The sequence below is a fragment of the Adiantum capillus-veneris genome, chromosome 11, assembly GCF_014529385.1.
Source record: "Adiantum capillus-veneris isolate H3 chromosome 11, ASM1452938v2, whole genome shotgun sequence".
Taxonomy (NCBI): domain Eukaryota; kingdom Viridiplantae; phylum Streptophyta; class Polypodiopsida; order Polypodiales; family Pteridaceae; genus Adiantum; species Adiantum capillus-veneris.
Genome location: NC_140941.1, coordinates 26,898,818 through 26,924,426, shown reverse-complemented (window position 1 = coordinate 26,924,426; position 25,609 = coordinate 26,898,818). Strand labels below are relative to the sequence as shown.

Sequence of the window (25,609 nt, the reverse complement as noted above, 5' to 3'; positions counted from 1 at the left end):
CTCTCTCTCTCTCTCTCTCTCTCTCTACTCTATAATCTCGTGTATGTAAATCTGTCTCTCTCCATTAAGTAATCTACTCAATTATCTATTTAGCTACATCTTATTTCCTAACACTCCGCATTTTCGTTTGTAGCAATGGTATCAAAGCTTTGTCTACCCTCCAATAAAAAACTAAAGTTTCTAATAAGCAACAACTAACACTATGAGAGATCGTGGTGTTTACCGTGGGCCATTACCACAAAACAAGAGAGAGGAATTCAAAATAAGGAGAGAGAAACCCTTTTGATGTTCAAGCTGGATTTTACCACAGGTATTACCGCGTGCATTTCCGCCATTATTGTAGCGTTCATTACCGCTAAGGCCATAGACCACCTTCCCCCTCTCCCTCTTCCACGGGTTTCCATTTAAATCCAATACAACTCAAAATGTATTTACACACTACAACTCATACACTCTCCAGAATGCTTGCTTACTTCACTTAATCTCTCTTTCACTCTAAAAATTCTATACATAAATCATTGAACTCACAACAAAACCATTACAAATACTATTCATAAGCACATAACGAAACATTTGCAAATTAATCATATACTACACTGAGTGAAAGAATGGAGAGTTTTATTAATTCTCATCTTGTATAAGATCTCTACAAGCACTAGGATCCATATTTAGACCCATAGTATTCAAATCAATAAACAAGTTTAGAGATTCTTCCTCCTCTCCATCACCTCCTGTAGAATCATCATCGCTTTCTCCCTCTTCCTTCTCCTCAAGATGACTATTTGCAAGTCTTGGCTGACCTTCTTCAACTTCTACTACATCTTCCTCTGCATCTTGTGGTGATGGTATGATGGGATCAATTACTGGCTCAATGTCCGTCTCTGCAAAGATAGATCTACCCCGTGGCGTGACTCGAATGACATACCAAAGTCTTCTTTGATATATACATGGCACATAAAAGACATGTACGTCACACACAAAGAATAAACTGATATACATATATTGAATTTTTAATTTAAGTTAATTGCACATAACCTAAATTACCTGATCGCAACTACTAGGATACACCAAGTTGTTAGTTTTTCCCCGATGGAATTGGATGGAATCCACCATAATGAGCCCATTTTCATGTCTTTTAACCTCACCCGCAAACCATCGGCACTCAAAGAGGAATTTGTGAAAAGATCTGAAATCCACTTTGATTATTCTCTCTATAGTACCACAATATCTGACCTCATATGTTGTTGTGTCAAAGTTTCCCATCACGCCACAATCATTAGTGGTCCGACGCTCATCTATCTTGCGGGTGCGAAAATGTCGGCCTTCGGACCAAATGGAGTTGAAAATGAGACCCTACAATCACAATGCATAAGAGGTTACATCGCATTTCATTAAGTGATTTTCATACATGCATACATAACATATACACACTCACCTTGCGCAAGCATCCTCGCGCATACTCCCATTATTTAGGGCTTATTTGTTCTCCTTGTGCTTTGGCATTGGTCATGGCATTATGGATCCACTCTACTTGAATCAAATCAAGATATTTTGCAAGCTCTTTAGGAAAAGGAGGTGCACGTCTACCTCCATGGGACCTCTTCCATGCATCTCTATCCCTTTCTCTAGCTGCGCGGGCTTCCAAGTACATATTGATCCATTTGGGGAATGGTTGAGTGCTTCCTAGGATCCTCTTCTTCACTCCACAGACGAGGCAATGATGGATCCCCTGTGATGAGATACTGTGAGACCGTATACACAAATGCCTCTTGCACCACCCAACCTTCTACCATGCTCGCCTGAAAACATTAAAACCACATATTTTTATTAGTAACTCCATAGCATATAAATTCTATCTATATTGTATTGATTTTTCATACCTCCGGTTGTGACCTCAATCTAACAAAATGATTTAAAGTCTTCAAGAATCTCTCCAAGAAGAACATCCATCTAGAGTGAACCACCCCACAAATGGAAATCTGCTCAACAAGGTGAAGCAATAGGTGTATTTGGCTAACAAGGATTGTACGTGGGAATGCATCCTCAATAGCACACACTACCTCTACTACTAGCTGATGGGCTATTGGTATGGCTTCTACTTCTATCTCCTTGGAGCTCACAAATCTACAGGGCATAAATAATATAGTAGATGAAAAAAAATTCCATTGTTCATGCATGCACAACATGATATAGTACTTGAAAAAAACCCATTACCTCACAATCTCACCCACTTTGAATATTGCAGCCTTCACCTTAGTGTCCCCATAACCACTAATAGTTATGGGAAGTACAAACTACAAACAATAAAACATCTTAGTGAATGTCAACCTATATATAAGGACACATAGACACCACAAACTGTTCTACTCTTACCTGAAGGATTTTATGCCAATCATGGGATTTCAATCCATACAATTGAGTGGAGCCACCCTTTTTGGTTTTTGTGAAACACCTTTGAGTGACCGCATATATCCCGTTGGAGTTCTGATGGATGCAATAAATTGCTTTGTCCGCTCTTGGTCTACCTTTGACCTTATCCACAGTGCTTTTGGGAGAATCATCTTTCCCCGCTCCCCCATGCGCGGTGTGGGTGAAGGGGGGAGACGTCTCATGGCTCTTAAATCTTCCCTAGCACCCAATGAATCCTTCTTGCCAATTATGTGATAGCTTGCCCAACATTTTTGAATACATGCATAGGGTCCAATAAGTGCTGAATTTTCAACGAAGCCCAATAGGGGAGAGACAAGAAGATTGAGTACCACGACATACCCTTTGGCAACCCATTGGGAGGCGGTGAGGTACCATGATGCTCCTCCCAATGCTTCGCCCAATCAGCCATGTTGCAATGGAACGACTGTACTCCATTGATAGGGGGAGCATATCTACGATGTGAAGGAGGTAGGAAGCGATGGTTGTTGGGATAGATCACCTTCCCAAGAAGAGGAGGTCTCTCTGTCACAAGGGAAGGGCCACAAGTGGGACACGCACTATGTCCAGATGTTGCGAATCCTGCCAAGAGGTAAACAAACGTTACACATGAGATGATAAACCTAAATCAAAGAGTACAATTAACATGTGCATACTTACCAGATACCTCTCCAAATCCTGGGTAATCATGCATGGTCCACATGAGGATGCACTTGATGACAGATTTGCGGTCTCGTGGTGGCCGTGAAATGTCAATGACATCTATGCCTCTCCATAGTTCTTGAAGCTCATCAATAAGAGGCTGCAGATATACATCCATGTTTTTTACCTTGTGCTTTCCTGGAATGAGAAGTGATAGTAAAATGTTTCCCTTTTTTGTTGCCTCCCAAGGAGGAATATTGTAGTTTACAACCACCACCGGCCAAGTGCTCCATGAAGTAGAGCGGTGCCCAAATGGATTCACTCCATCACTAGCTAACCCAATCCTCAAGTGACGAGGCTCATCCCTGAACTCTGGCCATGTGTCCTCTTTGTGCTTCCACGCTGGTGAGTCAGCTGGCACTCTCATAATACCATTTGTGGAGCGAGTTTTTGCATGCCAACTCAAAAGATCTCTCGTACCCTTCGATCTAAACATGTGTTGGATGTGAGGGATGAGTGGAAAATGCCTCAAAACTTTACGTGGAATTCTGTTGCTCTGCATTCCTTCTTTGAACCTAGGCTTCCCACACAATGGACATGTGTCACAATCGGCATGCTCATTATGAAAGAGCACACAATCGTTCACGCAAGCATGAATGCGATCATAATCCATCCCTAATGCAGTAACCACTTTGCGTGCTTTTCGTCTATTCTCTGGCATGTGATTGCCAGTTGGAAGCATCTTTCCTAGCAACCTATCACAAGAAGAAAGTACATTAGAAGCTAATTTATGCACTCCACAAGTATCCTTCACAATCTGTATATATACCTCAAAAGTGCGTCGACACTAGCATTGCTCCATCCAAACATCGCCTGAAGGTTAAGGACTTCGAGAGATGCCCTTAAAATGGAGTAATACCATCTATCATATAGTGCGGTGTGTGCCGAATCGAGTAGCTCACTCCTCGTTCTTTCGGAAGCTTCTTCGCATGCACACTCTGGTTCATGCTCCTCCTCTCATGCAAGGAGATCCTCAACCATTCTATGCAAATGGTTGTCTTCTGCATCCACGGAAGGAGATGGGATGTGGTCACTCGTAGAGGGAGAAACAGTTGGCTGATTTGATGTGCTTCCTCCCTCTCTAATGGATTCCTGGCACATGCGCTCTTCCACCCTCCTTTCCCCTCCTCCACCAACCACACGCCAATGAGGGGTGACGTCAATAGCTGCTACAATTCGCGGATCGTTTGTTTCCATCCGTGCATGCTTGCAAGGATCGTCCCATAGTCCATAATCTTCTACATGGCTCAAGCATATCGGTCGAAGTCGAGCAATGGAGCATTTGCACCGCACGCATGGGCATGGTAATCGCTCGGCCAACCACCGTGATCTATCCGGTTCAGTGGACGGGCCAAACTCATCCCAAGCAACCTACATTAATAGATTACATACACTAATTAAAATCAAATTACCAAAAAATAGGGGCACAAAATATCATTAAAAAGTAAAAATTAAACTTTTAGGTAAAAATGTCATTTTCAAAGTACTAAGAATACTATCATTTATATATATTTTATAAAAAACATAGTACCAATAGATTTTGAGAATCAATAGTAATAATGTCAGAACGTGGCCATCTGTGTGTATGGCCCGAAATTGCGCCGCGGTAATAGATGCGGAAATGAACGCGGTAATGCAGCCGGTAATGCTCGCGGTAATATGAGCGGAAATTAGGATTTCAATTTTTTTTATAAATAGGGGCACCCACGTGCCCCGCGAAGTTCAAAGCCCTAAAATTCGAATTTCATCGTCTTCTCCACAGAAGCCGAGAGCGCGAACCTCACAACCTTGAGCTCTACCTCCATCTCTACTCTTCTACTCTCCACCATCTCTACTCTTCCACTCTCCTACCCTCTTCCAACAAGCTCTTCAATTCCATGTAAGTTTTGTTGTTATGTTTTTTGATTTTTTCACACGCATACACACATGCATACACTCATACACACGCATGCACACATGCATACACTCATACACACGCATGCACACACATGCATACACATGCATACACACACACTAATTACACACACTAATTAGTGCATGTGTTCTTTACACACACTAATTAGTGTAAGTAAAGACACACCAAAACCTAAATTTGTTAATTATTAGTTACTTACAAAATTTAAACTTGTTAAATTTGTCAAATTTGTTAAATTTATTACTTGCAAAACCTAATATGTTAGATTTGGGTTTGGCCATGCACACACTAATTAGTGTGTGATTAGGTGCATTGGCCAATGTGATTGGTCGATGTACACACTAATTAGTGTGTGCATTGGCCAATGTGATTGGTCAATGTACACACTAATTATTGTGTGATTAGTGTGTGCATTGGTCAATGGGATTGGCCAATGCACACACTAATTAGTGTGTGATTAGTGTGTGCATTGGTCAATGGGATTGGCCAATGCACACACTAATTAGTGTGTGATTAGTGTGTGCATTGGCTAATGTGATTGGTCAATGCACACACTAATTAGTTTGTGATTAGTGTGTGCATTGGCCAATGTGATTGGTCAATGCACACACTAATTATTTTGGGATTAGTGTGTGCATTGGTCAATGGCATTGGCCAATGCACACATGAATTAGGGTGTGATTAGTGTGTGCATTGGCCAATGTGATTGGTCAATGCACACACTAATTAGTTTATGATTAGTGTGTTCATTGGCCAATGTGATTGGTCAATGCACACACTAATAAGTTTGGGATTAGTGTGTGCATTGGTCAATAATGTGATTGGTCAATGCACACACTAATTAGTGTGTGATTAGTGTGTGTGCATTGGCCAATGTGATTGGTCAATGGCATTGGCTTGTGCACACACTAATTAGTGTGTGTTAACACACACTATTTATTGTGTGATTAGTGTGTGCATTGACCAATGTAATTGGTCAATGGGCACACTAATCACACACTAAATAGTGTGTGCATTGACCAATGTGATTGGTCAATCATGACACTAATTAGTGTGTGCATTGGTCAATGCACACACTAATTAGTGTGTGTTAACACACACTAATTAGTGTGTGCACAAGCCAATTACCCAACCCAATGCACACACTAATTAGTGTATGTTAACACACACTAATTAGTGTGTGCACAAGCCAATGCACACACTAATTAGTGTATGTTAACAAACACTAATTAGTGTGTGCACAAGCCAATTACACAAGCCGATGCACACACTAATTAGTGTGTGCACAAGGCAATGCACACACTAATTAGTGTATGTTAACACACACTAATTAGTGTGTGCACAATCTAATGCACACACTAATTAGTGTATGCACAATCTAATGCACACACTAATTAGTGTATGTTAACACACACTAATTAGTGTGTGCACAAGCCAATTACACAAGCCAACACTAATTATGTTAAATTAAACAGTAATCGACACAAAAACATAAACATACCTCCATGATTAAGTTGGAGGTGACGTATTAGGCCCCAATGGCCATCCAAGTGATCGTGCAATCGATCACATTAATCATAAACACAATAATCTCTTATTAGTCAATACACACACTAATATCTTATTAGCACTCAAGGCTTTGCAAGACTCTTTTATAGGTTGTAGACACACCTTGGATTCTTTCCACATTGGATTCTTTCAACATTGGATACTATAGAGAATCCAATGTTAAAAAATCCAATGTTTGAAAAAAATCAATGTGTAAATTTTTAATCACATATTCGAATTTTATACCCTAGTTTAATCTTTGTCGTAATAAATGCAGACCATGTCTTCTTCTTCCACACCACGCTTTCGTAGCATTGAGGATTTCATGGCGGACGGGATGTCATAACCCGACGCTCTCTCTGCCTATCCAGATGGGTCGGCTCTTGGTGGGTCCGCTGTCGTACCTGTGACCGATCCAGATGTGGAGAGGGCATTGTGTCTTCTGGCTGAGTGGTTAGGTTCGTAGCAGACCCTTACGCAGCACTATTCACCGGCGCACCTAGCAGCTTTTGGATTATCAGAGGTCTCTACTTCAACTGGTGGCACTCCATACCTGCAGAGTTTTCCAGCTACAGCTCCAAGTTCAACTTTTCCTTCACATGGTCCAACGCCCTAGGGTCCGACGCTGTTGGGTGCGATGCCACAGGGTCCGACGCCACGGACGTCCACCTATCCATCACCTATCCCACCTTCTGTCCCAGATTCACGTCGGCGCTCTTCTGACAGTCAGCGTCATGGCAGCTCGCGTGCTAGCGTCGGCCGATCTCGACGAGGGAGCGGAGCTAGTTGTTCTTTGGGGGGGGGAGTACTATAGATTCTCCTCCACAGTCACCGCTCCCTGCTCCAGCAGAAGATAAGGACCATGATATGCCTTCACCAGATGCTCGCGAGTTATACTACCAGGTTCATAAAGGAGGTATGGTGGATCTCAGGACAACGCAGGGCAGGAGATTCCGCACACACGTCAACCAATTAATCCACTCCACATATATCAATTGTTTTCTCAAATTTGATCAGCAAGATCCCTACAACCTCACATATATAGAGACAACCATGCACATGCGTTTCCCCGACCCTGAGGGGCAAAAATTCTCAAGGCAATGGTTGCAAGAGCATGTCAAAACATTTCTCAAGAACAAAAAATCTAGTGTGAGGAGAGCTGCAAAGAAGACAATGGAGTCTCTAGAGCATAGCTATTGGCCAGGAAATGTCCATGATGTGGAGTGGGAGACAGATATGGGTGAGAAAGAGGACAAAAGGGCAATGGGTGCGAGGATGTATACGCGTCAAGTTGAGGCCAAATCCCATCAGACTCCTACGCATTATGGTTTGGGAGGAAAAATGGCTTGGAAAGACAAATATGTAAGTAAAAATATTTGTTTTATTGTAAAAAGTCTAATGTTTTTCATTTAATTAATTGGTTGCTATTTTTTGTTAGTATAACATTACCATGAGTCGCCCGACCAGAGATGTGCAGAGATATAGAGAGAACCATACCGAGTATCAAACTTGGTGTTGGTTGTTTGAAAATAAAATGATCTCTCGAGAGGAGTTCAAAAATGGGTGCAGAAGTCTGCAACATGTAAGTTTAATCTTATTTAAATAATCAAATTGTTGATTTTATATCAAATCTTAAATAACAAAGTGTTAATTGTTTCTTTTTTTTGGTTTTGGAAAGTCAAGGAGTTCCACGCAAAATGCCGCCATCTCCCCCATGAGCATCCTCTATTTTGTATACGCAGGCCCCGTTTGCCCTATCCCACATGACCATACTCTATTTTGTACACGCGGGCTTTTTTTGCCCTTTATGTAAATGCAATACCTATCATTTTTTGGCTCAATACCTCCCCCAATTGTAATTCCACTTATGTAAATGAAATTATCAATCTTTTTTTGCTCAATGTATTGTCCAATTGTGATATTTTGTCGTAATTAATAATAATTTTGTAAAATATCTTAAATAAATGAAAAAATAGATGACCTTTTGGATGGTCCTGCAAAGGACAATCCAAATGGTCATCTGTTTTTTTATAATAAACCCGCCCACGGTAATGCCTGCGATAACGTAGACGCGGTAACTGTCGAGGGTATGCTTGCAGTAAAAGACGCGGTAATAAACGCAGAAATATAGCCACAGCCATTACCACGACTGTTTACCGGTAGACCATTACCGCAAATGTTGCCGCGGTCTTTTTCGCATATGGAAATTTTCATATTCCAAATTTGTTTGTTTTTTTGCGGTAATGTGAACGATAATACCGCGCATATGTTATAGCGTAAGTATCTTATTGCCTTATGTTAACAGATTTTGGTATTTACTTCCACTTGTAGTAATTAGTGTTAATTGCGTGAGATAGTTAGTTGTCTTTAGAATTGAAGAGAATCCCTACCTTATTGTTATGATATAGTGATTATTAGTATCATTATACTAATTAAACATATTAATAGAATAGATTAAACTTAGTCTCATAATGATGCTCAATAACGAGAGAAGGATAGTATGTGGCCATAGATGGGATGACACCAAAATAGAATCTCCTTCATGATTTGAAAGCTCGGTTACAACTTACAACGTAGGGTACACGGTAAGAGAAGTTTGTAAATGGAGAGTGAGATAGAGGGGTTTGACAGACTATTCTATAACTTGTTACCTCATAAGTAGCCCACCAAAGAATTTGGCAAAGGGGGTGTGAGCAAGAGAAACATATATTCTATAATCAATGTAGTCATAAGTGTCAAAACCAATTTTTTCTTCTCCTCTTAGCTAAATGACATAACCCTAGGAGAAGCCAAAGGCTAAAATGTAATAATACTTATAAAAAAAAAAAACTCTGTCGTCTGCTGTTGCGCGAATGCCGTCTGGCATGGGGACAATACAATGAAGATGGAAGAGAAGCATAGTATTTTGGCTTCCTCAAACTCGTGATGAGGTTATTGTCTAAGGGCACAAGCTATTGAGCCTCCCTCTACCAATGAGCGACAGCAGTAGCAACAACGACGACAACAACGTCACTGATGGCACGCTTTGGCCATCCTCAAACACCCACCCTGCATCTTAGCAACCCATCAAGAAAGCCGTCGATCAGTTCTCTCTCTCTTTCTCTCTCTGTAATCAACTGTCAGCTCTCTCACTTGTGGTCCAACCAACCAACGCCCACACTTTTTACGTGTGTCGTATGCAACCAACTACCCCCCGGTTTACATGCAATGGTTGGATGCGTTTTCACATCCGCTCAATTCTCTCTCTCTCTCTCTCTCTCTCTCTCTCTCTTCAACCACCCCACCCAATGGATGACCTCCCCTATCATTGTCTCTCATCCAACAACCTATAGGACTCTCTAGGACCCCAACCACTTCATGGCAACCTCACTGGACTACTGGTTTGTTTTGGCTCCAACTACTCCAAGTTGCCCAGCCATAATATACACACAACCGAGCCTAACTCTCTCTCTCTCTCTCTCTCTCTCTCTCTCTCTCTCATGCCAAGAGCATAACCCCGGGTGGTCAAGAAGGAGGTCCAAAGGGCCGGGTGCTAGTGTGGATAGGGAATGAGGCCTAGGGGCCTATATAAAGGGCAGTTGGGAGGACCATTTCAAGGAATTCCAACCAAGGGCTTCACTTTGGTATCAGAGCTTCTATTTTGGGCCTAGGGTGTGGAGCTACCGACTTTGTTCTTGCATGCTCATGCAAACAAGGAGGGCCGGAGGTGGGCATGGAGGCTTAGCAGAGGAAGAGGTTGAGGGTTGCATCCATGGGCAAGCACCCTAGGAGGGGAAAGAGAGGTGCAGTCGACCATGGCAAAACGGAGTGGGATTGGGCCTGATGGGGTCACAAAGGAACATTGAGACTTTCTTGTCACAGGCACATGGGACGGCAAGCAACACCGCGGTCGATTCATCTTCCCTTCTCCCTCGTGGAATCGCTCTACAGGAATACGCCATCGACATTGCTTGTTTTTCACATGGGAAGTGCCCAAGGCCTTTGGCCTTAGGGCAAAGGCCTAGGGAATGTTTACTACAAGGCAGGGTGCCCATGGTTTTGTTTTCCCCTCCATATGTACCCCTTTGCTAAAAATTCTCAGTGGTGTTGTTGTGGTCTTGAGGAAGACAGAGAAATCTTATGTAGTAAAAACTCTAGTTTTTTTTGAGATTGCAAAAAGTGTCTATTGGACAACATAAGGGATCATAAGCGGGGCCATAATCATAATTTGTACTTGTCGCCATAAGCAAGGTGAGTGGAAGATTTCCAAGATTCCACAACATCAGCACGGTTTGATATTGTGGACACTCTTACGTCTTTGAATTAAGGTTAGGGACCTAATTAGCACAGGTAATTATTGGTGATGCTGATACATCGTACGACTACGAGATTTTTGATGTTCAGGTATTCTTCCCTTTATTTGGTCGTACCACACAAAACCATCATAGATTCCTCGTTTGATTTTTTGGATACAAACCTTTTTGAGAATTATTATTTTTTACTTTGAACTTCCTTCACGAGAATCTACTCCTCCTCAAAGTGTGCTTGAAATTTTTGAGGATACTAGAAATCTAATTGAAGAAAAAGAATACATCACAAGACGTGAATTTCAACAGTTTGAAGACCAATTTCAAAAATTGGCGGTTCGTGTCTAGTTGCTTTCTACAAAGGTGGATCGTCTTACAGATTTGATCATCTCGTGCATTCCACAGGCTACAGTATCTACATCTGTGGCAGTCGTCAAACCAGTCTCAACCAATGTGGCAAAGAGGAGACTTTTCAACAGTACGTAGAGTTTAAGAAAGCCAAATTGCAAAAAAAATGTTTCAATTGTATGGGAAAACATCAAAGGAAGCATTGTCCCCAAATACTGGATTCATAGGGCTTTTTATGGATTCTGATACTAAGTAGTCAATCGCTTGTTTTTGCATGATATCTAGTGGTTATTTACTCTTTCAGATAACCCTTTTAGTTCTTTGTATAAGATACAATAGCTTGATCATTATAGCATATTATGTCAAGATATCATACATGTTACAATGTTGCTTTGATTCATTATGAAATTTTAACAAGGTCGATTCTTCTCTACTTGGACACATGTGTGTCAACGGGAGAATCTCTTTGCTATGAGCCACTCTATGTGTACTTACATGAAGCACGACTTCCCTTTCAACATTTGGCAGCAGTGGTTTCCAAAGGTCTGGAATATGCTAATAGTAGGTTTTTATGCCACAAGAGACTGTATATGGCGCATGCAACGACATTCTCTTCCGTAGCACATATGGATATGAGCCAAATTCAAGCGTGCGAGTTTCAATTCACCAAGCTCAAGACAACTTGCCACAGCCTGAAAACCAGGATAGACAATTTTAAGTTTTCTTTTAAGTTGGCAATGATTTCCTATTGTACAAAGCAAAGTGCTTTGACACCATTTATGAGACGCAAGGCTTCTAACTCGTGCCTTGATCACGCCAATGACTTCAAATCAACGACATTGGGACACAGTTTTTGGCATTTGGCAATGTGAGGATATAAGCTCACAATTTACGTAAGACAACGGCAAATTGTGATGTACACATGCTCGATAGTGCAAGGCACTTTAGGTATCGACTCAATTAGTGGAGACCGTCAATGTCGCCAAGGGCTTACAGCTCTGCATGCATGTGTGTGCCAAGGTCATTGAGTTGAAGTCATCGGCATGATCATGGCACGAGTTAGAAGCCTTGCATCTCATAAATGGTGTCAAAGCACTTTGCTTTGTACAATAGGCAATCACTGCCAACTTAAAAGAAAACTTAAAATGGTCTATCGTGGTTGCCCGACTATGGCAAGCTGTCTTGAGTTTGGCAAATTAAAACTCGCTTGAATTTGGCTCATAGCCATATTTGCTACGAAAGATAATGTTGTTGCACGTGCCATATACAGTCGCTTGTGGCATAAAAACCTGCTATTAGCATATACCAGACCTTTGGAAACCTCTATGCCAAATGTCGAAAAGGAGGCCGTGCTTCACGTAAGTACACATAGAGTGTTAATGCTCATTGAACCTGTGTGTGCCGGCAGGGGTCTCTAGCGGCGTGTCGATGAGGGTACGGACATCAGCTGTCTCCAATAGAGTCTGGGCCCCGAAGTGAGGAGTGTCGACTGGAGTGACTCCTAGAGGAGTAGGTAGTGGTGTGTAGGTGCTAGGAATGGCCGTCAGCCGCACAAAACCTGGTGTAGATGGCAATGTCGTGGCTGGTGTGGGGGCGGGCAAAGAAGGGGAGGGTAAAGAGTCTCGTCGAACACGAGGTGGTGTCGAGACATCGGCGACGACATCCCCACAACAACCGCCACCGCCACCACTAGAACGTCGGTGCCTAGACGAGTGTGAAGATCATCTCATCGACACTGAAGCTTCGAAGCACTTTGAATGCTCGAAAACAGAGGGAGATGCTAAAGGAGTTGGAACGCGTGATGGTGCTCCATAGTGATTACGCTCTATGTACCACTGTCTCTGCTAGGGTGACAAAGAAGAAAGAAACTCATCATCATCCATACCTGCATTAAACACACAAACATTTCATCTTAATATTGAATGAATGGAGAAGGAAATATGGACAAGTAGAGAGAGAGAGAGAGAGAGAGAGAGAGAGAGGACTCACGAAGGGGGAGGGATTCCTGTGTAGAGAGATTTCGTTGAAGTTCTGTGAATTTGTAAAAGCACTACGCTCCGGGTGCGATGGAGACTAAAACTACAATCGTGAAGGTGATCCATATGTGCTCATAGCTACTTCTTGCCCCACCACTAAATCTAGTCGATCGGGTGAAAGAGACGCTAAGAAGCAGTAGTAGTGCTTCTTAGCGTCTCTTTCACCCGATCAACTAGATCTAGCGGTGGGACGAGCAGCATCTATAAGCAGAGATAGATCACTTCCTTCATGATTGCAGCTTCAGTCTCCATCGCACCCGGAGTGCAGTGCTCGTTGTCCCTGCTTCTGAGAACATACCTAGAGCGTACGTACCCGGCGTGGATGCAAAGACCATTAAATACAATGACGCAATGACGTATATAGATAGGAATGGACAAAAAGCCACGTGAATACAATATTTATTATAAAATGGAGAAAAATTATTCAAATATAATATTTATGGCTTTACGAGGTCCCTCTCTCATCCTCACAAAGCTCAGCATAACTTCCTATATCTATATAGATCTCTCCATTTAAACAGATGTCTTCCGTTTCATTTTGTAGATCCCCTGCATGCACCCCATAGAGAGTAGTATCTCGATGCTCCTCTGGCACCACCTTAGCGGCTTCTGACTAAGCATCTTCTCCAATCTCCTCCATTGATGCCACTGTGATTGGCACATGGTAGCCTTCATACATCCGTGCACTACGAGGGGCTACCTCTATGACGTACCACCAATTTGATACAGACTTTGTAGGATGAAATATCACTTGCCAGAGCCACATAACTTACATGAGAGCTTCCAAGCACATAGCTTCTAAAATTGGATGTTAACTATTTACATACTTACTTGTTCACAATGCTTGGGTAGTACGAAAGTGTCTCTTAGGTCAATCCATTTCTTAGTTGAATCCACATCAAGAAAACCATACTCTCCTCTACGCATAGTAGTGTTGAGACCCTCCATGATTATCTTAAACCATTGCACGTCGAACAAGTCGACAAAAAAATCCTATATAATCGATCCTCAAAATCTCTTGTAGCGTGCCGAAGTGAGTTCCACCACCACACGATCTTCATTAGAGGACCATTGTCGACTAGACTGTTCAAATTTTGCCATGATTTCACAATCTTGAGTAAAATGCTTTTTGTCAATTCATTCCACCCTAAAATGTCTACCTTTACACCATGCTTCTGTGTATGACTTATACTACAACCAACAAATATTATGAGTGGCCGTTCAAACATATAGAAAGTCATTAGTCGTACATTGCAAACTTACCTTGGTTGCGCAACCCCGAGAATACTTCCACTCCTCCTCAATCACTTCTTCACTGCACTGTTGTGCACTTTTCAATTGGTTGTGCAACCATCTTAAGCACTCCAAACCCACCGAATAGTGCATCGGTGGTCCTCTTCCCCATCTCCACTCGATTCGTGCCCTTTGTCACTCTTGCTTTGCATCCTCATATTGTGAAATCCACTTTTGCATCACTAGATTGTGTGAAGGAGTATGAGCGGAAGTGCGACGCGAGAGAGAGTGCGAGAAGAAAAGCACGACAATATGGTGAACTCGCTCTACTGTAATGTGTAGAGCATAGTGAGTTCTTATTAGGTTTTTACAAAAGAATATGTGTACATACCTGGCGGCCCGCCCACTTACCTGGGCGACCACATTGGGCTTTATACCCCAACAACCTCCCACTTAAAGTCCAATGTGGTACTTTAAGTGTGAGAGAAGCTACTATACAAGCTAATATACAAGAGATGTAGAGAACTGATGTACTACCCTACACCTAATTGCTTGCAAAAATGCGCAAAGCTCTCTGAGGGAAGTCCTTTTGTAAGTAGATCAGCAGGATTTTCTGTGGTGTGAACTTTGACAAGCTGAAGTTGCTTATCCTCGAGCATTTCCCTTATGAAATGATACTTCACATCCACATGCTTTGTCTTTGAGTGATAAAGTGGATTGCGAGCCAATTGCATAGCACTTTGACTATCACAATATAGCACAGGCATCTCTTCTTTGATTCCCAAATCTGTTACTAGTCGATTAAGCCAAATTGATTCTTTGCATGCCTCTGATGCTGCAACATATTCAGCCTCTGTAAAAGACTGAGTAACACAATCTTGTAATCTAGAACGCCATGATACTGCTCCACCATCCAATGTAAAGACATACCCTGATGTAGACCTTCGGTTGTCTAAGTCACCTGCATAATCTGAGTCTGTAAAACCCTTTACACTTAGCTCCTGACTCCCATAGCATATACCCATACTCTTTGTAGCTTTCAGGTATCTCAATATTCCTTTCACTGCCTCCCAATGTTTCTTGCCTGGGTTTGACATGTATCGACTTACTACTCCCACTGCAAATGCAATGTCTGGGCGAGTAGCAATCATTGCATACATCAAACTACCCACTGCAAACGCATATGGAATCTTATCCATTTCAGCCTATTCTTTCTCAGACACAGGACAATCTTGTTTGCTAAGTTTCACATATGGTGGCAATGGAACACTCAATGCCTTTCCCTTCTCCATATTGAAACATTGCAAAACCTTGTCAATATACTCTGTTTGAGATAACCAAATCAACTTCTTTGATTTGTCTCTCTCAATGCGCATACCAAGTATATGACTTGCCTCACCCATGTCTTTCATGTCAAACGATTTTGCCATCTTTGACTTCAAAGCTGAAATTTCTTCCAAGTGCTTGCCAGCAATCAACATGTCATCCACATACAAAATAAGGATCAGCCAACTGCCATCCTTAGCCTTCTTTGTACATAGACAGTGATCGAACTCACTACATTTGTAGCCTTGAGAAAGCATAAACTTGTGGAATTTATGGTACCATGCCCTCGGTGATTGTTTTAAGCCATAAAGACTCTTTAACAACTGGCATACCCAATCTTCCTTGCCTTTCTCAACAAACCCTTCTGGCTACTGCATGTAAATTTCCACATCTAAATCACCATGCAAGAACGCTGTCTTGACATCCATTTGGTGCAAAACCAAATCTAATATGGCAACCAATGCAAGAAAGCATCTCAATGTAGTCATCTTGACCACCAGAGAGAAGACTTCATCAAAGTCAATGCCTTGTTCTTGCTTAAAGCCCTTGGCAACAAGCCTTGCTTTGTACTTTGGCTGACTATCATGAGCGGTGATCTTATACCTGTAAACCCATTTACAAGGTAGAGCCTTTTTGCCCTGTGGTAATTTAACTAGCTTCCATGTCTTGTTTTTATGCAGAGCTGTCATCTCTGACTGCATGGCCAATTGCCAATTCCCGGAGTCCTTCATTTTCACTGCTTCCTTGTAACATGAAGGCTCATTGCAATCAGTCAACATGACATAGTTCATAGATGGAACAAACCTATCAAGAGGTCGCGTGACAAGTCCAGATCTACGCACAATAGGTGGCTTAGGCTCAGCCACAACCTGTGGTTCCACTCTATCCTGTCCTTGCTCCTCTTGAGACCTGACATTTTGTCTTGCACGTGCAGGTCCATCTTCTTGGAAGACAACTCTTCTAATCTCCTCAACCCTCTCTGGTTTAGAGTGATATTTGGATTCATTAAAGTGAACATCATTGTTGCGGACAACCTTTCTGGATTCGGGATCCCAAAGTCTGTACCCCATCTCGCCAGAATTACCATAGCCTAGAAAGATGCACTTTCTACTCTTTGGCTCAAGTTTGTTCCTAAATTCCTTTGGAACGTGAGTATATGCCTCACAGCCAAAGACTCTGAGATGCTTGTATGAGGGCATTTTGCCCGACCATACCATCTCTGGCACTGAATCCTTCTGCAAAACCTTGCTAGGAGATCTATTTACAAGATGAACAGCTGTTGATATAGCTTCAGCCCAAAACCCATTTGGCAGCTGTGCATTAGACAACATACTTCTGACCTTCTCTTGTATGGTCCTATTCATCCTCTCAGAAACACCATTTTGAGGAGGATTGTAAGGAGCAGTAAGTTCACGTTTTATACCTTTTGACTCACAAAAGTCCTGAAAGGCCTTTGAAACATACTCTCCACCATTGTCAGTGCGTAAGCATTTAAGCTTCTTGCCACTCGGATTCTCCACAAGTGTCACAAACGTTTTGAAAACACTAAACGCTTCATCCTTGTGCTTGAGAAAGTAAACCCATACTTCCTCGAGTAATCATCTATAAATGTCATAAAGTAAGAAGCTCCCCCTAGAGATAGGTTAGGCATAGGTCCACACAAATCACTATGAACAAGTGCCAACTGTGTATCTCTTCTACTGCTTCTATGCTTATGTGGCTGCTGTGTTTGCTTACCATATAGACAATGTTCACAGAATTCAAAATCATTAAATGAAAAGCCAGGCAAATAACCAGAACGAGACAAGATTTCCATTCCCTTCTTGGACATATGTCCTAACTGGCTATGCCACAAAGAAACGTTCGGCTGCTCAGTTACATTGATTACATTTTTAGAGACATTTGATACATAAATCATGTAAAGTCCTCCAGACTTTACTCCATGTGCTACTGTCATAGAACCCTTGGATATCTTCCACATGTTCTGTCCAAAAGTGGTGACGTAGCCAGCATCATCAAGTAAACCTGTGCTGATCAAGCTCTTTGTAATTGCGGGAACATGTCTCACATTCTTCAGCGTGAAAGAAGAGCCATTCTGAAACTTCAATTGAACATCTCCAACACCTAAGATCTCACATGTCTGCCCATTGCCTAGCCGAACATGATCTTTAGTGGTCACATTAGAGGTAAACCACTCCTTGTTTGGAGACACCTGAAGTGATGCCCCTGAGTCTATAATCCAGTCACTCAGTGCATTTCCATCAGATGCTGTAAGAAGAGCTGAGTCCATTGTATTCTTCAAGAAGTAGATGTCTCCTGACACTAGACTGTCATCCTTTGCAACAATGTTTGTCACATTTATTTCTTGAATCTTCACTGAGGACTTGTTCTTCTCACCATGGTCTTCAACTTTCTCTTTGCCTTTTTCTGCTTTCCATTCTCTGCAGTCTCTTTTCATGTGACCCTTCTTGCCACAATGGTAGCATTCTATGTCACTCTTGCCTTTAGCACTGCGGGACTTGCTACGAGACTGATTCCTCTTTCCACCTTTGTACTTTTCTTTGGTCCTTCCCTTGAAAACTAAGGCTGTTCCTTTGCCTTTGTCCATTGTCTTTCTATAGGTTTCTTCAGTAAGCAAACTTCCTTCTACACCTGCTATGTTCAAACCATCTGGAGGTGCAGAATTACTCAATGCTGTGCGAAAAGTGTCCCAACTTTCCGGCAATGTGATCAACAGGAACATAGCTCTAACAGGTTCATCAAACTTGACACCTTGAGATGACAACTGACTATAGATTGTGTTGAATTCATTCAAATGATTGGACATAGGTGTCCCTTCTTTCATCTTCAAGTCAACAAGCTTCTTAAGCCAGTATACCTGTGAAGCTGCACTCTGCTTCTCATAAAGATCACTCAGCTTTAACCATGCTTGATAAGCCGACATCTTGTCTGCTACATTGAAGTAAACGCTTTCTGCCAAAGTCAGCATAATGGTAGAAAGTGCCAATTCATCCATTTCGCTCCATTCATCTTCGTCCATATCTTCTGGTTTTATCCCCTTGAGCCTTATAGGTTTTATTTACTTCTTTTGTACCAACACGTGCCAAATCTGCTTCTTCCACAATGGGAAATTGGTTCCATCCAGCTTCTTGATATTGTAAAGAGCAGTGTCCTGTGATCCAGCCATAGCTACGCTTCACAATGGTTTACTTTCCTGGGAAAAATTCGGCAGAGTTTCCCCTGTAAACTGACCTCTGAACCAATATCAACCTGTCAAATGAACCAAGAAAGCTTCAGATTATGCATAAATTTCGGCAGAGTCTCTCTGACACTGTAAGATGCGGGTAAACCTGTCCTGCACCTGTACTGTCTCTCACTGTCCTGTCACTGTCCTATAAGCATAGACTGCGACAATGCCTCAACGGCAGTAAAGAAAAGATGCAATCCCAACTGTCTAACTCACAGTCAATACATCCTAGCTGCCTATCTAAGGGTGCTCGAGGGATCGTTCCAAGACTTGTATCACCAAAAGGATATCAACATTCGAGAATCCCCCAGCTCAATAAAACCTCACTCGACCCTCAACAAAGGTTGCAGTAAATCTGACAGTACATAGACTTCCCACAAAGTCATACATCCACAAATTTCCCACTGTATGCTGTAACCGCTGCGGCGGTTGTTTGCTGCGTGACTCACAGCCAGCAAACCCTCAACAGACATACATCATCTCTGACAATACATCCCATGTGGAAGTACCTGCAATGTCAGGATGAAATCTGGAATATCAAGCAGCAAACACCTGATGAACTAGTGGATGTCTCCTACAGTCTGTGTGTAGATACGCCTGTGTCGTATGTGACACGCCTCCAAGAACTGTGAGCCGTCCTTCGATGTGTAGACAACCACAAATCAACACTCTGGGAGTGTCGATATCCTCAGCACCTGTAGTCGTAGGCTGAAAACCCCAAATTTGCAGAGTCGGATCTGCACCCACCAAGACCACGTAATCGAAAATGGCCTGCGCAGACCTTTGTCGAAGCCGAACGGTGGCCGAGGTGACCTCAGAATGAAATTCTGACAGCACCAAGCCCTTCGGGCTTACCCTCGAGATTTGGGGCTGTGTCTTCGCCTGTCGAATTTCACTCCAATCTGAGCTGGTGACTCTAGCTTCCTGCAGTGCTGCCCCGAGCCTCGATCTGAGCTCTGATACTAGTTGAAGAAGTACGAGCGGAAGTGCGACGCGAGAGAGAGTGCGAGAAGAAGAGCACGACGATATGGTGAACTTGCTCTACTGTAATGTGTAGAGCATAGTGAGTTCTTATTAGGTTTTTACAAAAGAATATGTGTACATACCTGGCGGCCCGCCCACTTACCTGGGCGACCACATTGGGCTTTATACCCCAACATTGTGAAGCATGCAAAATTGGTTGATTTTAGCCTCTAGATCTTCCATCATCTTCTTCTCAACACCAAGATTGCACATAACAATCCTAAATATGAGCTCATCATCTATGGTTCGCCATAGCGTGTCCCGGGCTTTATCAAATCCGTCTAGCCACTCTCCAATGTACACTAGGGATTCTGATACTAGACAACCTTCTGCCATGCTACCCTCCAGACGTTCCTTGTGACGCACATATTCCTTGAGCGTTTTTATGAAACATTCTAAAAAGAACATCCATTTAAAATGTACCGTGCCAGCTATTTCCACCTCATTAACTATGTGAACAAGAAGATGCACCTGCATGGTTAGCATGGTAGTAGGAAAGTGTTTCTCAAACATGCACACAACCTCCACAGTGTTTAGTTTGACAAATGGTATGGAGTCTACGTTGATCTCGTTTTGTGAGATCCATTGCACCAACTTCGCAAGTTTGTAGATTGTGTCACGAACGTCAAGAGACAAATATCCCTCAATGGCCCCGGTAAAATAAAGTGCAAAACACATGCAACAATGGTATTAAAGTCCACACACAAATTTGTTACAAAATTTTCACTATGATATATTTTACTATGAACATACCTGACACATTTTATGCGAGTGGTGTGACTTCAAACCGGTAAGCGTTCCTTCTTTAGTAAAACACGTTCGGAGCGAGTGCATTACGCCAGTGGGGGTCCGCACAGATCGAATGGTCTCTTTTACTTTGCGTTCTTGGGCTCCTATGAAAATCCATGGCGCTTTAGGGAGTTTTATCAATCCATCGGATGCTGTCTGTGGCCAATATTGCTCCATATGATCCACATTTCTAAGGTCAACCCTGGCTCCCAAAGTATCTTTCTTGCCGATCAGATGGTACCATAGCAGATTACCCACATTCTTGAATATGTGCATTGGATTGAGCAAGTGATTGATCATGAGTCGGGGCCAATATTGTAACCCGTACCATAGAGAGAGTCTCTTCATCCCTGGGGGCAAACCGTCATCACACATCTCGTTCTGCTCTAACCATGCTTGTGCAGACATCCTCAGTGTCTCTCTTCCCAAAAAGCTGTCGCATAACACATGATTTTCTGGAAGATATGCTTGATGACCTTTGTAGATTTGCTTCTTCAATGAGGGTGCGCGACGTGCATTCAGTATAGGTCCACATGTGACACATGCTCTGTATTGTTTGAAGCCCTGCATATATGCACATCATAATAGATAAGCTTGAGAAAAACCAAGATTTACAGTGGTTGAGTTTAAGTATAAATCACCTGAACATTTTGTTAGTCCGGGATAGTCATGCATGGTCCACATTAGAATGCCTCCGATCAAAGCATTCCATCAACCTATGTGTCGGCTCACATCCACCACTTCTATGCCAATCCACAATTGTTGTAGCTCTTCCAATAGTGGACAAAGATACACATCCATATTCTTTACTTTATACCACCCCGACACAATCGAGCTTATCCATAGGTGTCCCTTCTTTGTAGTCAACCACGGGGGAATGTTGTAGTTGACGATGACAATGGGCCATACACTGTAAGATGTTGATCTTTGACCAAATGGATTTACGCCATCCATAACCAGGCCTAGGTGCAAATTTCAAGATTCCCTGGAAAAATCCAACCATGTTTCTGCAGGAATCCGTAGCACACCATCCGAAGATTTATTCTCCTCATTCCATGATGCTAGGGCGGCCATGGACTTACATTCGAAGAAATGCTTGATGCAAGGAAGGAGAGAAAAAGGTCGCAAAACCTTTTGTGGAATCTTTGTTCCGTGGAGATCTACTCGATATCTCTCGAAATCACATTTCAGACACTTCTCCATGTCTATGTATTCCCCTCTGAAAAGAATGTCGTCGTTAGGACAAACGTGGATTGAATTGTAATCCATCCCCAAGTTTTGGAAGATCTTTCTTGCTTCCTCTTTGGAATCTGGCATCACATTATCAATTGGCAGTATGTGCTCTTTGAGCAGTCTAAACAGCGAAAGAAATGCGGTACAATTGTGTAAAAATCTATCAGATCATTATACATCTAGATTTTTTAATTAAATTAAACACATTGTAATAGATCACTTGAAAAGTGTTGTGATGCTAGTGTCACTCCATCCAAACTTTGTCTGCATGTTGAGAAGAACCACGAGCGCCTTCAATCTAGACACATGTGCTCCATCATACAATGACGTATCGGCTTCACTTTTCATATCATCATAGATAAGACTTTCTGAATCCATGATCGTCTCGATCATTTCATCGATCTCGGGCTCAAACATTGACTCGTTGGGAATGTGGTCTGCATGATCATCCCTCGAGCTGTCAGAGGCTACATCTTGTGGCCTCACATATGCTGCTTGACCAAAGCGTCTGCGAATACGTCTATTGGGTTGCAAGGTTGCTGCCTGTTGGCCAGCTTCAGAGTCCGAAAAGTTATAATTGGCAACAACTCGATCTATAGTATATGGATCGAGCTCGCAAAATTCGCGAACGTTGATAAATCACTTTTGGCATGTACAAAGTAGCATTAATATGCATGGTCATATGTACAAAAATATGTAAATACATGCATTTGGGAGCTTTGCAAAGTGGTTTCAAGTTTGAAAAAAGATGCAACGTGTACACATTGTGAATAGTCAGGTTCGCGCGCTAGAAGTCGGACACATGTACATGCCCGTATAGGGTATCGGGGCCTTGGATATGGTTCTAGGTGGCTTATTTTGGCTCTAGATAATGTGTTTGAGCTTTCTAGAATGTAAATAATGCAAGTGACAAGTGTGGGTACTCTCATCCCGCTGGAGAAGTTTGACACATGCAGTAACTATCTATTTGCGGCGCTTGATCTGCGGTGATACGTGCATCGCCCTAGAAGTGGTCAAAAATGGAATGTGGGGATGTGGAAAAGTGCTTTGGGTATCGAGGATCAAGCGTGAGAAATTTGGTGAATTTTGGGGGGGTTTTCTGCGAAAAATGCCCGCCAAGAGTAAAAAAAGACCAAAACTGGGCCAAAAAAGATGAAAAAATGGTTAAAAAAGGTGTGAAATGGCTTCAAATTTCCGCATCACTCACGGTGGCGTGAGTGTTCTAGTTGAGGGAGGACTTTTTAAGGGCAATGTCAACACTTTCACCCCTCTGTGTGTGGGAGGAAGCAGGGTTCGTACAGGTGGTCTAGTGTAGTCCTGTGGCGTTCGTGTCCTGTTTTCGAGTGAATGAGAGCTTTCTCTCTTCAATTTTGCACTTGGGAGAGTCTATGGAAGTTCTGAGGTTTCCATGGATGTGTGTGTGCAAGGAATTGAGGGAAGAAGGTGCGGCTTTCTACAAGACTATGTGACCCTGTATTGGTGCCATTAGGGTTGGCGCTACTCCAAAGAGTCCAACAAAGTGGAGTTTGGTGAAGTTTTTGCAATGGTTTGAGAGTGGCCTTTTGTGGCTGGAGTTTTTGGGTTTTTGATGGTTTTTCTTGTATATTTTGGTCACCATCAAGAGTGATTTCAAGTGTTGAGCACCTCGACTCACCTTGTAGTGTCTGCGGGCAGGCAAGGGCTTGTAGGTCGAGGCGTTTGGAGTTTGAATTGAGCTTGTGGGCAGAGTTTTCGGGAAGCTTTTAAGTGGTAGTGAGTGAGGTGAGGAATTCAAGTAAATTCCTTGTGTTGTGTTGAGTTGTATGGGTGTGTGAGTGTGCCCACGGCGTCTTTTGCTCCATCAACGTGTTGCAAAGAAATGCATCTTGTCCGTCGCACATCATGCTTGCATTGATTACAAGGACATAAGATCCTCGTTGAGAGATAGGTGTTTTAGTTGGACGGCCCCACATCCTCGTCACTACTCATAATGAGGGTAAAACCTTATAACCTGGACATAAATTTAATCTTCTATTGGCATCCTTCGTCGTTTATATCTGTGTGTGTGTGTGTGTGTGTGTGTTCGCACTGTAAACTACCTCATATTCTCTAGTCGTGCCCAATCCCCATAGACCTCGGTCTAGAGGTGCACGGAGATCAGAACCACCGGGTTATAATCTCATCTTTATTGGTCAATGCCTATATTTGTGGATACAAGAAATCTACACACCCACGTCTACATGATCGTGCATGTAGTGGACAAAACCCCTTTGGCTCTTCTAGCTCAAGCTGTAGCATTTCATAGCATCTTTACATCTTTTCACAGTAGATCTTTGTTAGAGGGATTACTTAGCACATTATATGTTGGCCTCCAATTTGAGTATCATGCCGTTGAAAGCTTTCCAGCTTAAGGTCGCATTCGTAGAGAGGAGGAGAGGGATCACCGTTCGTCTAACTCTAATTTTTTTACCATAATCTCGAAGGTGGACTCTAATATAAAAGCTCAATGTAAAATCTAATCTTAACTCTAACCTAATTGAACCTGTGGTGATTCGCGGCTAATTGAATATGGTTCGTGTGTGAATTAATAGGTATCAGATACTGATGGGAATATACATATTGTTGTGTAACTAGTGTTTGGTCTTTGGACAAAGCGCACCTTCACTGACATGCACTAAAATCTAACCTAAATCTAGAAAAAGCTAGTCCATCAAACATAAATCTAGATCTAATGTAATCTTAAACTCAAAATAAACCTAAATCTAATCTAATCTAACATAAATCTAAATCTAATGTAAATCTAATCTAACATAAATCTAACTCAAAATAAACTTAAATTTAATTTAATCTAACCTAAATAAACCTAAATCTAATCTAACGTAAATCTAAATCTAGCTTAATTTTAAAATCAACATAAACATAAATCTAAATGTAATTTAACTTAATGTAATTTAAATTTTAACTTAATCTCTTTCTCTCTTTGTTTTCTCCCCTTACCTCTCTCTTTCGTCTTCTCCCCCTCTCTCTCTTTGGTTTTTTATTCTCTCTCTCTCTTTCTCTTTGTTTTCTCCTCTCTCTCTCTCTCTCTCTCTCTCTCTCTCTCTCTCTCTCTCTCTTTTCCTCTCTCAATGTGTGTGTATGCATTCTTTGTTTATGCATGTGTGTGTGTGTGTTTTTTTTTTTTAATGCATGTGCTCTCTCTCTCTCTCTCTCTCTCTCTCTCTCTCTCTCTCTCTTTCTTTCTCTCAAAACACAATATATACGTGTGTGTGTGTGTGTGTGAGAGAGAGAGAGAGAGCGAGAGAGAGAGAGAGAGAGAGAGAGAGAGAGGGAGAGAGAGAGAGAAAGAGGGAAAGGGAACATAAGAGAGAGGAGAGGGAAGGAGCATACTTGGCTCTCCTTCCTCTCCTCGTGTGTGTGTGTGGAGAAGAAAAAGAGAGAGAGGGAGAGCACAGGTTACCTCTTTGCTTGAGCATCGAAAACTCAGATCTAAGATCTGAGTTTTTGGGCGCTCTCG

The 25,609-nt window shown here is 42.2% G+C and overlaps 1 long non-coding RNA gene across 1 annotated transcript; it reads right to left on the bottom strand.

Moving 5' to 3' along the window:
- Window positions 1-724: 724 nt before the first annotated feature.
- On the bottom strand, window positions 725-1,938 carry LOC147447024 (uncharacterized). The gene is made up of 3 exons (XR_015189709.1): window positions 1,436-1,938; window positions 1,045-1,353; window positions 725-931 (listed from the first exon to the last, which is right to left on the bottom strand). It is a non-coding gene; the product is annotated as an uncharacterized LOC147447024 (long non-coding RNA).
- Window positions 1,939-25,609: the final 23,671 nt, after the last annotated feature.